The 16,785-nt window shown below is 39.6% G+C and overlaps 1 protein-coding gene across 1 annotated transcript in view; it reads right to left on the bottom strand.

Moving 5' to 3' along the window:
- INO80C (INO80 complex subunit C) overlaps positions 1-16,785 on the bottom strand; it is a gene marked incomplete at its 5' end in the record, with an annotated part of 32,723 nt that overhangs the window by 15,333 nt on the left and 605 nt on the right. The gene's annotated exons all lie outside the window — the stretch shown is intronic.

Genomic DNA, 16,785 nt, shown 5'->3' with positions numbered 1-16,785 from the left:
AAGCAATCCTGAATAGAGTGACTTTATACAACGTGTTGCCAGACTTCTGTGTTCTTGCAAATGCACCCTTCCAGCACTTTGGATTTCAGCAGTGAATGTTACTTTACCGTTAATCTTGAGAAAGACAAGGCTTGATATACAAGATTATTTCTGATGAATAAATTACCTCTGATACTTTTAATCAGCAGTACAAATTCTGTAACTAGAGCACTCACAGTTGCTCTTCAAAGCCTTTTTGCCTTTAATTTGATATCATTTGGTCTGTCTTAAACCCAATCCTGCAGTTTCTGATTAATTACTTCATTACTTTTGCCCCTTCAATGATCTATTCCTAAATATTCCACTGTTAATGAAACAGGTTTCAAGCAGCATTTGAACAATGTCTCATAACAATATCTAGCATTTTGAGACAGAGTAAACAGAAATGGACAAATAGTAAGGGGCAGGAAGCATCCTTGTACACTCGGTGCTTAATTTCTGTGTACATATTACACTTGCATCCTCACTGGGTTGTTCTCTGTGGGTTCAGTGCTAATCTTGCTGGCATGCTGGGCAGGAAAGCAAGGAACTGTTCCTGGCAGAACAACTCACAAATGTAAATTTGACATGTCGTTTCTTTTCCAGACCACCTCCTGAGGGATTTCAGGTATTAGTGCCACCAAGAGTCAGGATAACTGACGCTGAGGTTGTGGGTTTTGCCTGTGCACAGTGGCAGAGGCAGCAGGTTCTGGAGCAGCAGGTGCTGCCTTCCTGGGCCCTATGAGCATCCACGTCATCCCCTGATCCCACTAGGGCAGAAGCAGAGCAGTAGCTTTGGGATCTCTCCTAGACAACTGGAAAGCAGTGGTTCCCTCTCCAGTTCCTCTCCTAGGTAAAGTGGCAGGCTGGTGTGCAGGACTGCAAAGCAGTCTGCAATTGATAGCACAATTTGGGAGCCTTGTACGGACTGGAAAAAAATCAGATTGAGTACTGTGATCCCAGTTAAAACGCAGGGAACTGAGATAAAAGACATACTGTAGAGGCATGCCAGTTCACTCAGTCAGCATTGCTTGCGTGAAGGCTCTGATTTATAGCAGTAGCATTATGGAGGATTGATACTCAGCAAATGTGCTTTTCTTTCTGGAAGAGAATTAAAGAGTTCAACAGGAGCACTGCTTCCAGAACAACGTACTGCTGCACAGAGCTCCAGTGCAGCCTGCAGCTTCCCAGCTGATACTTTCTGCAGGTTTTCAGCCCCGAACTGCAAGTGTCTGAACAACCTACAAATTGTTGTCCAGCCTGTTGTAAAATGTTGGGATGTAAAGTTTAAGAAACATAATTTATTGTTTCAGATTTTCGGTGTGGTTTCTTTTTAAAGCTTTTACAATGCCAAGTGAATTTTAACCAGTGCAGATCTACCAGTGCAGATCTTTGTACTGCAAAACCCATCCTTCGTGAAAGTAAATAATATGCTGACAAATACAATACATTATTTAGAGCCTGAAAGAAGATTCCTCAGTGAACAATTACTGCAAAGTAAATGTAATCTTTATCTTTTAACATAAGTTGAGCAAAACTCTCTCAGCTGTGCTTGTTTACCTGGTCATTTTGTTTGTAAGATACCATTCATTCTTCACTATCATACGTTAGGGAAAAAAACAGGAATGAATTCAGATTCCCTTTGTATCCTATCAAGGGATTGCAGTCTCATCAGTGCAATGAGGAAGTGCATGTCTGTGGGGAACACGTACTGCTCAATGTGTGCTGTAACCCTCAGTCACGTGCGGGGGAACTTCCCCTTCCTGTGAAATTCACAGCTGTTCTTCAGCACATTTTCACTACCCGGCCAGCTACCCTCTGCCCTATAATAATCCCAAATGCTTTGCAGTGAGGCTGGAAAGAAAGCATAACCATGGGCTGAAACTCTTCATAGCGGTTTTAAACTTTCTTTTTAACTGAAAAAAAAAGTGAAGGTGTGATTATAGTACAGCTGAAGACGCTTACATTAGTTTACTCCAAATTAACAATAAAAAATGCCATCAGTCACCACATTCAGTCATTTATCCCTTCTCACCAACCCTTCCCCTGACTGTTAACCTCCGTGATCATCTGTGCTGCCACCTCTTCCCAAGTCCCATTGGATATCAAGAAAAAAACTTCTTTACAGAAAGGGTTGTTAAGCTCTGGAATAGGCTCCCCAGGGAGGTGGTTGAGTCACCTGGATGTGTTTAAAAACCGTTTGGATGTGGTGCTCAGGAACATGATTTAGAGGAGGGTTGTTAGAGTTACAGTAGTATGGTTAGGTTGTGGTTGGATTTGATCATCTTGAAGATCTTTTCCAACCTGAGCAATTCCATGATTCTGTCACCTCCCTCTGTCCTCCTCTGCCTCCTCTTTAGAGCGTCCTCATTAGCCAGGCACGGAGTAACCTCAACTGGAATTGCACGCTTTGAAAGGTGGTAGGCAGCAGGTCAAAGACTTCTTATGGGACCACTTGTACAGTTTTATTCCTCCCATAAAATTGTGTTTATGTGCTTTAGCTGAATTTTAACCACAACCACAGCATGACAGGTTGGCAGCATATTTCACTATTAATAGATGTTACCCTTCTGGGATAGAGTGGAGCAATAGTGGAAAGTGTTCCTTCTGTTTTGCCATTCTTTTCCTAAGACTATCTATCAATTTTTCAGTGCATGCCAGTTGAGTGGGATGCATTTCTCTCATTTCTCTCTCCCTTCCATTACAGATGAGGACTGGATGATGGCCACTCACTGAGGCTTAGGGCTTCATGTGGCTATGAGACAGCAAAGGGTCTAGAAAGGAAAGACTTGTGGCAAACACTCAAGTCCTACAAGTTTGTCTGGAGAACAGACCTGAGCTAAGATTTTGCTACCTTAGCATTGATTTCTTTTGAGTAAAGCCAAACCCCAGGAATGAGTCTAGCTTGGATCCTACTGCATATGCTGTCTGTACTGGGAGAAAACTCACACTGGGAGGCTGTCTATTTGCATGCTAGTTTCAATCTTAGATTTCGGTAGATCTGTTAATTTTTTTTCAATATATTCTGTTCCAAATTCCCTACCGCAGATGTATTGGTTTTCACATGATTTCCAAAGCTTGCTCCATCTGTCTGGTTTTAGTTAGGGAGAGCACAAGCAGAATTTGTAGACCATGGACGCCGAATTCTTTGTTTTGGCTATTTCCAGGTGGAATCAGCACCATGGGATTTGGGATGGGTGTCTCTGATGGGTTTGAATATTAGGTAGAATGAGCTTATTATGAAAGTGCTCATCTGAATCTTTTTCTTTTTTTTTCCCCAAAGATGAGAACTGTATAACAGACTATATAAGAAACATATAAGTTATGAAACAAGAGAACCAAATTTTGAAGACCTCAACTTGTGTATTTCTGGCATCCTATCAGTGTATACCATGCATGTCATGCCTTAGAAAGAAATGAGATTTGCACATTACTGAAGGTACAGTATGATCTATGATCTAGCTATTTTTGCTAGATGTCACAGTTTCACACAGCAAAATTTAAAAATAGAATTTTAAAATAGAAAGTAAACTGTACAACGTGTTGGCGAACAAAACTTAAGTGCATAAATAAATTCTGTAAGAACCAGAAAGGGAGTTTCTAGTTGAAGGAAGGAAAACCAGTATGGTAAATGCTGATTATCTGTTTTCTGCAAATCATTCTTTAGTTAGTTTTAACAGTATACTGAGTTGAGCAATTGAAGTTGTCTCTGTAGTTTTATGCTTTGGTTTTACGTTGAAATCCATTTTCTCTGTGTTCAGCATTTCTAATTCTCTGGCGCTGTCTTACAGTGATGTCTAGGGGGCTGTAGGTCACTACTGAAAAATAAGTGATAAGAGCAGTCTGGTTCTAAATGAAGCACTCAAACTCGCTGATAATAGTGCCCCAAGCACCTACTTTGGGTTGCTGAGGAATCTCCAACATTTGTATGTGAAGCTCAAGAAATTGTTAAAATGATTTTTACTTGGTTACTTTTGGCAGCTCATTTTCATAATCATAATACTGCAAAGAGATTCTTTGTTTCATTGACACAGTTGCGTTAACTCTGCCTCAATACTACTATTTGTCTATTTATTATTATTATTATTTGGTAATAGGTTACTTTTAAAGCAGCAATATTCAACTTGTAGAAAAACTGACTGAACTTGAAGCTTTGGTTAAGTTCTGTGACATCCTGATGAAAATGTGGCATGCAGCCAGGGAAGAAAATGGTAATTTCTATAAGAAATAGATAATACCTGTATTTTCCCTAGCAACCAATTACAGTGAGTGATAATGCCATGCAGGAAAAGGGCACAGACGTCACCAGATCACAGCAGCAGTGATAGAAGCAGACTTTCCAAAACTGGGAGAAGATTTTGAATGTCAGCTATTTAACAGAATCCCAGCTAACACTGCACCTAATGGAACACTGAAATGAAGCCTGATAGAATTTCCCTTGCCTTTTCTGTGGTGCATGGTAGTGTTTTAGGAACATTCTCCCTTCAAAATGATGAAACGATTTCATCTGCTTATTTTGGGGCAGGACAAAAAAGATTTCAGCTCGGAACTCTTTGAATGCCAGAAAGGAAAAAATCTTGTGTATTCACAGCAGATTTTGTTCCCAGTACTGTAGGATACTGAGAAACTCAATTTACTAAACACAAGAGAACTACAGTGCAGGTCAATGTTCTTGATTTCAGCTGGCTAGTAGAGTGGGCACTGTGTTCAGTCACACACACAGTGTAGTTTGGGAGAAAATCCACCGAAGTCAGCGAGTTTCATTGATGCCAACTCTTCCTAATGGAAAAGACAAGGCTCCTGGTGCAGGTTTCTACCACTAGAAATCAAAAGGAAAATCATAAAGGCCTGACAACAAAACCATTTTTGTTTAAATTAGCATACTTTAAAGGAGATTTCTGAATGGTTATAATAGTAATAGTTTTCAATTCCAAGTGTATACGACCACATGACCCCCAGGTCCCTGTCCAGCACCTTATCTGTGTGTGCCACAAAACCTGCCCACTGGAAGGCAGCACTTCTTCCCTTCTAACCTGCTGAGTATTTGCACTGAACATCAAGAGCTAGCAAACGATGCAAATTAATTCCAAACATACAGCTAAAATGCAGAAATAATCCACCCTTTCATACACCTTGTTTGGTGTATGAAAAGGAGACTGGGGGTGTGGGAGTGGGACATGGAAGAAGTTTCAGCTGCACGCTAAATCAATGAAGATGCTAAATAAAGACATACACACCGTCCAGAAAGCAATCTTCCCATTATGCTTCCACACCGCTGTTTGGAGATGAGTTAAAACATCTTATGTTCCAACTGCCTTAGAAAGGCTGAATAAAATTTTACTCATGTGCTAAAAGATTGGACTGTCAGAAGGTGATGGATGGCTTTTCTATGTTCTCTGTAGGGCATTTCAATACCATAGACTCCAAGTGCTCTTGATTAAAAGGCGACATTCCCATTTAGGGTCCCGTCACTACCTGAGCTTCAAACCATTATCATTCACCTGCACTGGTGCTTCCAGTGACAAAATACTTACCAAAATGTATAAAATACTAATTACTTTAGTCACTTTGATAGAGGTATAAAACAGCCCGAAGCAAAGCTCTATTACATTGTGTGAGGGATTGAATGCAGAATTAAAAATGCAGCCAAAGGGAGGGTAAGATTTTAATTACATTCCTACCTCTCAAACATTGCTTGGAAAACTAGAAGAAAAAGGCCTAGCAATTTTGTGACACGAGAGCTGCCTTTTACTGGTGCTGCTCACTTACAAAAAAAATATCCAGGAAAACTCTTCAACATTACTGAACTTTCAACCATTGACTAACAGTCTTCAACAAAAGCTTTGATTTCTCCTCAAGAGATTTCAGATGCCAAACATATTTTTCCATTTTAAAACTTCCAAACTTGGACAAAGTTTTGTAACTCACAGATATTTTAAGGTAAAAAGAATATTACTATTTTCTATGGGGAAAAGCCTCAAATAAAATGTAATTGGGACACAACTGTGAATAGCTGCACACTATCCCAGAAAAGTGTGGCTTAATTTGCATTTGCCACAAAGCTCCCTTTGGCTTAAATAATTGCAAAGGAACTCTCACTTTCGGATTTCACTTTGTGGATTCAAACTATTCCTTGTTTATAATGTCTGACAGTTTTCTTTATTAGTTTTCTTTATTTCTTTATTTTTTATACTTGAAAGGAGCGTATAAACAGGAGGGGAAATGGCTGTTTATGAGGGTGGATAATGATAGGACAAGGGGGAATGGTTTTAAATTGAGACAGGGGAGGTTTAGGTTGGATATTAGGAGGAAGTTTTTCACATAGAGGGTGGTGACGCACTGGAACAGGTTGCCCAAGGAGGTTGTGGATGCCCCATCCCTGGAGGCATTCAAGGCCAGGCTGGATGTGGCTCTGGGCAGCCTGGTCTGGTGGTTGGCGACCCTGCACGTAGCAGGGGGGTTGAAGCTAGATGATCATTGTGGTCCTTTGCAACCCAGGCCATTCTATGATTCTATGATTTGATTCTATGATTATTAAGAAAAATGTAACTTAGACAAAATTGTGAGCTGAATGGCATGCTGAAGCAGCTTTGGAGCTAAAATTTTAGTGTAGATCGAACAAAACTTTTTTTTCCTGTTTTTTGCAACTTTTAGGCCCTCTTTGTATCTGTCTTAATTGTCACTTGAAACATACAAAAATTCTTATTTCTATTACCTTTCTGCTAACTATAAATTCTCATTTTATTTCTGTTACGTTTCTGCTAACTATACTTCCTGCTGCCACAATGCATGAGGAAATCTCACTAATCTTACTGCAAAGACTTCAGTCTCAAGTTACTTGCATGAGATGTTTTTCATTTATGTTTAGGTATTTGAGACTCATACCGACACATGATGTCAGAAAGGCAAATGTTAGGTAGAATCATGCAATCATTAAGGTCAGAAAAGACCATTAAGATCATCTAGTCTGACCATAAAGGTACAGTGGCATATGAAATAATTCACTTCTAAAGCAATTTAGAGTAAAAATGTTTTTTTTTCTATAAACTTCAAAAAGTTACCAGAGGTACATGATATTAGAGAGCAGTAACTGTGTCACATGCTCCAAAGATCTAACAGCCTCAACACCAAGCAGTCCTGCTTTCAATAGCAGTTTCCCAAACTTAAGCAAAACTATAGATGCATTATCCTATGAATACATACATTTAACTGGATAATGACAAAAATAGTGATGACTGTACCAAAACAGACAACATATAGGTGATTTTAACTCCGATGAAAATAAGGTGATACAGGTATCCATTGCACACTATTCTGAGACTACTCAAGGAAAAGGAAGGAGAAAGCAATGCTAATTTGAGAGCAAATTTCTAAACATTTCTGCAGAAATATTTGTACAAGCCAGTGGTTGTTTACTCAGTTGTGTAATTTTGTGGCAATACAATTCACCTTATTGTCATATAGTGAAGATGAGGAACCATGGTACATCCTGGAAAGGGCCAGACGGTTTAGTGTTTTGCATATAAACTTGTACCCTGACTGCCTATTTTGTTGGATTTAAAGCAAAACAGAACTGTTACAAGACTTGACTTTCCCACTACATTATAATTAGTGAAGTTTGGTATCACATCCGTTATCACGGGTGAGAGAGAAACACAGTGTTTAATATTTTGATGGGTTTAACAGGGTTTTTTGAGAAGTTTTCCAAAATCAGTGATCTAGCAAATCAAAAAAATACCTTTTGGACAGATAGAAAGGAGGATAAAAGGACATTTATGTGGCTGCAACAAAAAACAATTCTGGCTGCTACAAATTGGACGTAGCAAAAAGTAAAGGAAAACTTCTGACCGATAGAGAATATTGAAGGATGCTCATTTGAGACTCAAATGAACACTGCTAGTTCTAGACTAAGTAAACAAAGGTGATTATCTTAAGGAATAAGGACTCTCCCTGCTGACAACCTCAGACCAGGGCTGAGGGGCCTGAATGTGCTGCGAGCATGTGAAGGTGTAATGGCTTTTTCCTGTTTTGGTTTCTTGACTTTTAGAGCTAACATATCTGTAAGAACATTGTGCTGTTCCTCAGAGAGAAAAGCAATTCTAGCAAAACGTTAAGTATTGTTACAGCGAAGGGGAATAATAATAATAAAACACAGTCTTTGAGTCTGGGGCTTCATTAAGACACCATGGGGAAGGTTGCAGTATAACTGCAGTACCCAGAGCGAGCTATTAAAGGACTGTAGGACTGCACGTCCAGGGAGAGCATGGACCCATCTTTATCAAATAAACCAGGCGTCTGAAAGGAGGTGCTCACTGAATCACAGCACGATGAGGCTGAAGGGGACCTTGGGAGGTGGTCAACCCACCTCCTTCTCTAGCCAGGGTCAGAAATGAACCTGGGCCAGGCGGCATGAGCACCTCCAAGTACAGTGATAGTATAACAGCTCTCTGGGCTGCCTTCCATGTCTCTAGTAAAAAATCAATATGCTATGAAATAGAAAATACTGTTTTTATTAACAAAAAGCTCTTTTGGTCATGAGCAGTCATATAACTCACGTTAATTACTGCCCTAATTTCTGCATGTTCTATTTCAGCAGTATTTCACTGTAGTCTTGATGGTTTCAGGGCATAAAGTTTCTAGGCAGAGGGGCTATCTTTTATTAAATACATCTGTTTATCTGGAAAATTAAGGCAAGCTTCTGGATGGACTCTATAACAACTCCAAAGAAAGATTTTTTAGGGCACATAACTTCCATACAGTTTTCTGCAGGGTTTTAACTCCCTTCTTTCTCAAAATGACAAGTATTTTCCTAACACTCTCTCCCTTCCCTGATTAACATCCCATGTTCCTGGGATGCCACTGACCTTTATTCCAAAGATGGTCTAACTGACTATCTAACTACACTCTAAGCAATTGTTTTCAGTCTGTAATTAGATTTGGAAGTTGCTGAATCGTTGCATGCTTGGACGCTTGCTTGATTTTACAACCTATTCCACTTAGCTGATGATATCCATAATTGTAAACCTTCTCAAACTTACACAGAAACTATTACAGATGTCTCACCTTCTTCTTCTCACTCTTCTACTACTTTGGAAATGCGTAAATCTGTGGAAGCAGCAAATAAGGCTGTAGTGATATAGCACACAGCACCCTTACCAACATGGTAAGGTCTGTGCTAAGTAAGTCTGTGCTACAGTTTAATTACATATCACTCATAAAACGATTTCCTTCTTATCCATTTCAAATTAATTTTTTGGAATAACAATCATATATTTTTATTACAACATAAATACTTGTTATTAGATGGCATGTCTACCTAGCTTTTTTTAAATCATCATGAAATACATAAGCAGAAAAAAAAATACATAAAAGAGGCCATTCTGACAACTGTCCTCAATACCAGACTATGCAGTCATTCTCTTTGGAACAAACAGAATATCCATCCTCAGCTGCAGAGGAGGAAACATTTCCATGCCTCTCCCACTGCACCAGACTGGCTCCAAGCCTGGTGGTTAGGGTGTGTGTGTGGAAAAAGGGGTTCTGAGTCCTCTGGGGCAGAGGCAGGAACGGAACTAACTTCACGTGGGGGATCCAGCGAGCAGCTGGAAGGACACCTCACAGAAAAAAAGCAAGTATCAGTGCCCTAAGTGTGACTTCTGTTCTGCTTTTGAAAGAAAGGAATTAATATTGGCCTTCGAAAAGGCAGATATTCATGGTTCTGAATCCAAGTAGCAAGAGTTGCCTAAATCTTCAGGGAGAAGCAGCATCAGGACCCAGCCCTAGCATTTCCCTCTAGCATATTTTGGTGGCACAGAATCACCTCTAAGGGGCTGACAAGCAATCAGTAAGGCAGCTGAATCTTTGCCCTCCCTGCCCCTCCATAGGCAAGGGCACGGGATCTGCTAATGAGTCAGATCTTGAACTGCTGCAGTTTCCTCTCGGTTTGTTAAGGTAAACTAGTGAAACCTGCAGTGAAGTATCTCCAAGCTTAGGCAACAGCTCACTTGTAATGGAAAAGTGTTATTGTTGTTTTTTTTTCCTGCATGGTCCAACTTCTTCCCTACGTTAGTTCCTGCCTAACAGATCCCCTGTGAACCAGCCCAGCTCACCAAGGCAGCAGAGGCACAGAGCATCTTCTAGGAGAGGGGAAGGTCTGCTAAGTACTGCTGAGGGCTGCGCAGGCCTGGTATGAAGCTGGCAAGGCTGTAAGGGATAGAGAGATGTGAAGGAGACAGTAGGAGACTGAGCCTCTCTCCTTTATATCAAGATAAATTACTAGAGTGGTTAACTGTGCCTCCCAAAATTGTAGGTGTGCTTCCCAGGGAGACAAGACATGCTGTTGATGGATATGAATGCTGCTGTGAGGGCAAGGTATATTTTGCAATGCAGTGTCACAATTTTTATGGCTTTCTACAGCTCTAAGCCAAAATAAACAACCGATGTCTCAATTCTGTGTTCTTGGAATGCTTAAAAATGTGTACAAAAGACTGCCATGCTACCAAATTAGTATCTCTATTAGCCTTTCTAATAAAAAATTAATACATTTATATAGCTGCATTGCTGTTTATATAACTGCATTGCCAATGCACTGCTAAAGAAAGAACTGAAATATTATCTAACATAAGCATTACACTTCACAAAAACATGAAAAAAGAACTGACAGCTATTCTATCCTGCACTACTTAGTTAAGTTATTCTAAGTTTTCTTTGGTTAACCTGAACCTTTTAATGTGCTAACGGGCCCCTCACATTGCCTTTCAGGAGCATTGCCTCTCAGACAAAATGTCATGCTAAAGTACATGTGTAAAACATTTTATAGATTGTTCTTTCTCTTTAAAAAAAAAAAATCCATTCTGTTTTATCTCCTTGCAATAGAAGCAATGAACCATATTTATTATTTCTTTTAACCTTCCTGTATGTTTATTATGAATCCTGACACTGAATGCAATCACAGTAAGACTCTCCGCTATCTTCTGGCTAAAGGAAAAACTAAGTTCTCTTGCCAGGATAAAGGGAGATGGGTAAATAACATGACACCAGCATACTGATGCCCATAGTACTAGTCAACACACATATGCTTTTACCCTTCTACAAAAAAACTCTGCTGCTCAAATCTAATCCCATTTGGTAGGGGGACTGGTAGTTCTCAGAGACTGGCATAGACTGGTTTGGAAATTCACATGCTGCTACAATTACAGATCTTCTAAACCTTTCAGTATGTGACAAATGTCAAGCAAAGTCAGTGCTCAGCTCTCATCTTTGACAGTCTTCCAGATTGTTACATAAATCAATCCCCTCTTTTTCTTAAAATGAAGCTAAACTTAAAACACACAACACTTTAGACACACTTCCCTACAAAATACGCTAATTGTTTTTAATTACTGTTTTTCCTGCAGTGGGACTGCAGGGATTCTGCCTTTTTAATAGGTTTGACTTCAGATGTGCAACTGACAGAAACCAGTACCTCAGGAGAATCCTGGCTCTCATTAGTGGACAGCCTGAAAACGAGCTGTTCTTTATAAGAGTACAAAAAACCTCCTAGAAGAGATGCTTTATATTTCAGCTTTTCACAGTCTGCTTTATCACACAGACTACTATCATCTTTTTGGTCACACGTGTTTAAAAGGGATCCATCTAAGTGATGACCCTATCTGCTTCATTCAGAGATCTGCCATTTCCGGGGATTTTCCATGCTTTGTGGTCTGTTGATGTGCAGTGTGATGTTGCGTTACGATACCTGCCCATAGTACAGCTATCATAACCTGCCCACTGCTGCTCAAACTCTTGTTAGGACGAGGCAGTACAGTTTCAGCTGGATGAGTTCATTCTGTAAGAGCCAAGACTCTTGGGTAGGAATGTGAACAGGAGTGCAAGTGGCTCAACCTGAACAGCTCACCTCAGGAATTCTTATCAGTACCTAGCAATTGGCTGCAGTGTATCATGATAGCTACTCTGTATCCAGTTTAAAGCATTCTTTATCCATTTAAATCAATTTAATTAGGTTTGAGTTGACATCCCCTGGGAGCAGATTATGTCTTTGTTGGAAGCAAGCAGTAGCTTCAGATTGGGTCCAGTTCATCGGTTAAATTCATGTTTTTTCAGTTACTGTCATAACCTTAAGGGCTGAGAAATGTTTAAGCAGGAAAAAACAAAACAAAACAAAAAACTTCACAGCATAATGAAAAGACAGCTTTTTCATAAACTGGCACGTGCACATGTACTTTATACCTCCCTACTACTGTGTTGTATCAGGGTCTTGCTGTCTCTGGGCAAAGACGTTGGAGAAAAACACAATTTGTTTTTTAAATTTCCAGCTACAAAAGAAAATGATGCTTTTCTCTTACAGAAAGTCTCATCAGGGACGGTATTATGAAAGTAAGGTTAGTGTAACACTGGTTAGGCCTGTAAACAAGGTCTGTATTCATAAGCAATTCATTTTTCCTGTCAAATCAGAAAATCATTATTACATTGTGCCATACTGCAGAAGGTTCTTGTCCCGAAGCACAGTGAAAGCAGCAGTTCGGTGCAGTGGTTGTAGTCACACTCTGTGATTCTGTGGTTAAACTCATCCTACCCTAACCTCATTTTTCAGGAAATTAGAGCCAGATCAAATGGACTCTTTAAAACAAAGTTATTTTTAAATTGATTTGATGGCTTCCTACTTACAGTGATAGGCTTGGTAAAACAGCAGAACAGGAGAACTGATTAAATTTACTGATGGTTTGGAGTCCAATTCCACGCTATTTATATCCCCGGGTAAGCTCTCTGTTGTTAGCTTCTGAATACATAACCACAGTCATGCTAATATGTACATAGCTAAGTCCTGTTGAGAGTGCAGCTCCTCATCAGGTGATCTTCAGGTGACAACGACCATCATTCAGTTACATTTTACATAAAAAACGGAGTTCTAAGCTTATCTTAGAATCGTTCCTTTCATTTTAAGGTTGTGCATTAGCGGAACTTATTTAAGAGAACCTTACACCATTCTGACTTTTGTATTTTCTAACATTGTTGTAGAGCTCTTGTTTTGGAGCACAGAATGAGAAAAAGGGAAGATGAAATATACATATGAGAAACAGTTACGTAAAATGGTTTCCAGTAGCAGTGCTGCAATATTTGCAGGGATAAAATCAATGTATTTAATCATGTAAGTAATTCAGAAATACCACTCAAGTCTTGCAGAGGAGGAAGTTCAATCGTTATTTTCTAAATTGTACCAAAACTTGCTACAGAGCTGGAGAGAGAGGAAGCAGGAGCATTCTCAGTGTATTTCTGTAGTTTACGAAGCAGCTTACATCCGTTCAAAATGTGAGACAAACTTCGATATCATTCTCCAAGTCAGGCATTTATTGTACTTCATCACTCGTGTGTGAAGTTGTTTCACAAACATGTAAGCAAATGTGGCATTTGCCACATTTAGCGCATTTTCTCTCTTTGTCCTCTGACAAAATTATTTCCAAGTCCCTCTCTTATCTTAATGCAAATTCTGTCTTTGAAGCTTGTTAGCTGTCAGGTGCAAGCATTTTGCACACTGGTCACATCTTAACATAGAATAAACTCTTTTAGATGCTTCCCGTTTCTCTAAACATCTGTGAAAATACTGCTGTGAACATTGAGGTAGAGGAATTAGTGGCATTTTTTAGATCAGTATCAAAGATACTCATTCTCCCCCAGGTTAAGTAGTAGTAATTAAAAGGACAAGAGACCTAGAGACAAGTCTGCCCAAGAGCTTCTGTTACTTCTGTCAGCAGTGGAGCTGAACCAACACAGAAGCTATTGGAAATCATTGGGCAAAGACATCAAAGTGAATGGTGCTACGTAAGTCAAAAAACAGCACTGGTTTTCACACCTGAGGTTAACATTTTAATATACATAATAATCCTCAACACTAAAAATCATTTGCTGCTCATTAAAAAGACTGAGGTATTTTTCAGTGGCACAACTGCATGGGAGGAATAATTGTGCAAGGCTAATAGAAATGATGTAATCAATCTGCAATCATGGTTTCCTGTAAACTCATTTTTAATTTTACATTTGGTAAATACAGGCATTGTATCCAAAAAGCTTGTGTCTCCTTCCGTAGACATGACCAACAAGCTCTATGGGCAATGTTCTTCCAAAGCAAACATGACTCAATACCTTTGGGCCGGTAAGTCATACCAACTCCAAAGAACATTATTTGCTAATGCCTTAAAAGTGTATCTTAGAGAAAGTAGAAACTCATATTCTAGACTATGTGTCAGAGAAACATCATCAAAACTGGGTTTAAAACATCTGTATGCTGTGTGATCCTTGTGCATTCTTATATAGTACACACACAGTTACTCAAACTAGCTGATTTCTCAACCAAGATTGTTTTATTAAAAATACAGCACATTTTGGGTGATTCTTTGAAATCTACAGTTTTATCATATCAGCATGTCTTTCAGCATCAGCACTATGCTGATAGCTACTTGTGACATACGGTTTACGAAAGAAAAGCAAGCTAATGCAACTTGCAGAAGTCACACTGAAAGAAAACATTTTTGTTTTATTTCACAGTGATGGAATCACAGATATGAGGAAACTCAAAAGGGGCAGCATTAAGTGTATTAAGTGTATTTTGAGGTAGGCCATGCAGAAGTTACCAGTTAATGTAACACTCAAAAGCATACAATGTACTTCAGAGTACTTCAGCAGAGTCCTCAGATCCTAAGCTGACATTGCTGGTAGTTAAGAGACCTCTTGGTAGGGATCCTCCTACCTGCAGTGTGCTAATTAACTAGGGATATAATTCACTATTTTCCCAATGTCAGTTTGTTTAAAATAGAAACCATAGCATGCTGAGCTAAAGAATGATATATTTGGCACCTGAAAGGCTGAAATGAGGCTGTATGAGGCTGTTAAAAATATCAAAGAGGTTACTTAGGAAACAGTCAAAAGAGTACCAACTACTACGTCCAAACTTGTGCTGCACGTGGTGTGTATTAAGAGTGTGTACTTACCAGACAGCTGAATGAAGGATGTTTTCATGTGGCATTAGAGATAAACTAACTAGTTAATTAATTAAAGGCCCACAATGACTGGCTACTCGGTACTTAATACATTCAGAAAGCGTATTTAAAATTCATTGATGACCTAGTCTCTGACTGATTGATCCACTTAAAAATTGGATAATTTATAAAATAGAGCATTAAGTGCCTGTTGACAGGCTGTATTCTGAAGAGCTCAGCAGGCTAGAATTACTGTTTCCTTGTGTCACAGGTTTCCTTATCCAGAAAAAGTACATTACTCAGCAGTTAACTATGGACTATGTAAAGCTTCTGGACTGCACAGATTAAATGAGGTACCGAAGAAGAATGTGATCAGGTGATCAATGTTTCTAACTCAAAAAATGCAAAGTCCCCATTTTCCATTTCGTTTCTATTCAAACTGGCTCACTCCAGAACTAGTCAGCAACATTGAATGCAAGAAGATCAACGAGCTGTTTCTTGTCCCATTTCTTACGTTAGGCACTCTCAGAGCCTCATTTTTTTTCTTCTCCTTATGGGATTGATCTGAGCTGCTGAAGTCAGTGGATGCATATGCTGACTTGAATGAGAAATTACACTCCTTTCTCCACTGAAATCTCTTGTGAGAAGAACTGAAAAAACTGTTTATCAAAAATCAGTTTGGGTAAGAGATCGTGGGTTGTCTCATAATACTGGAAGCTACCTATGGGCTTAAGTTTGATGTGAACTTCAGAAAACAGTTTTAGAGGTTGAAGTGCTGGAGAAGATTGTTAAGTGCAAAGGATTTTATACATGCATACAGACACAGAGCACTCTTTTCCATGCTGGAAATCCAGATTCTTATTGCTAATAGACCTTGAAAAAAGTTGTCAAATACAATCATGCCAGGCAGTAATTCTTCATGGCTGCAGTGCAGTTTGTTAGCTACATTAATCACTGTGGTTCGTACAGCCTCTCCTGGGGATAAGAGTGCCAGAAAAGGAAAATAAACTATGTAAATGCCACAGGGAGAAAACAAGAGTTACATGAGCATCGTTCAGAATATGGAAAGGCTTCTGTCTGCGCCTTGGCATGTGCACAATGGCTTTCAATTGTCTGGAGAGAAGATCTGCAGGAAAATGCATACACGTTTCCCTGACTTAATGGCTCGTGTGAAAAAAATAAGCAACCTAACAGGCCGTGCATACTTTGTAGCTACGCTACTATTATGGTCCGTGAAATATGACTGAGAAGAATCATGTATGGGATGAAATATAAAAAAGGCACTTTTTTTCTCCAGCCCTTTTTTTTGATGTTGGCTGACAAAATCTTTCTAGAAGAAGTAATCCAGACATACTGCTTGAGAGGTGGGACAGATGGCAGGGGGTAATTCTTTACACTGAGGGCAGTGAGGCGCTAACTGGAGCGCTAAAGGCCAGGCTGGATGGGGCCCTGGGCAGCTGAGCTGCTGGGGCAATCAGGCGACAGCAAGGGTTGAACTGGATGGGCTTTATGCTCACAGTGAAGCAATTTTAAACACTGCTTTTCCTAAGCCGAGGCAAAGCTTCGCCTCTTAGTTACACAGCCAGCAACTCAGCCGGGCTTTGTCCTCTGACAAAATTATTTCCAAGTCCCTCTCTTATCTTAATGCAAATTCTGTCTTTGAAGCTTGTTAGCTGTCAGGTGCAAGCATTTTGCGCACTGGTCACATCTTAACATAGAATAAACTCTTTTAGATGCTTCCTGTTTCTCTAAACATCTGTGAAAATACTGCTGTGAACATTGAGGTAGAGGAATT

This window comes from Meleagris gallopavo, chromosome 3, assembly GCF_000146605.3.
Source record: "Meleagris gallopavo isolate NT-WF06-2002-E0010 breed Aviagen turkey brand Nicholas breeding stock chromosome 3, Turkey_5.1, whole genome shotgun sequence".
Taxonomy (NCBI): domain Eukaryota; kingdom Metazoa; phylum Chordata; class Aves; order Galliformes; family Phasianidae; genus Meleagris; species Meleagris gallopavo.
This window is presented reverse-complemented; position numbering and strand designations above follow the sequence as displayed.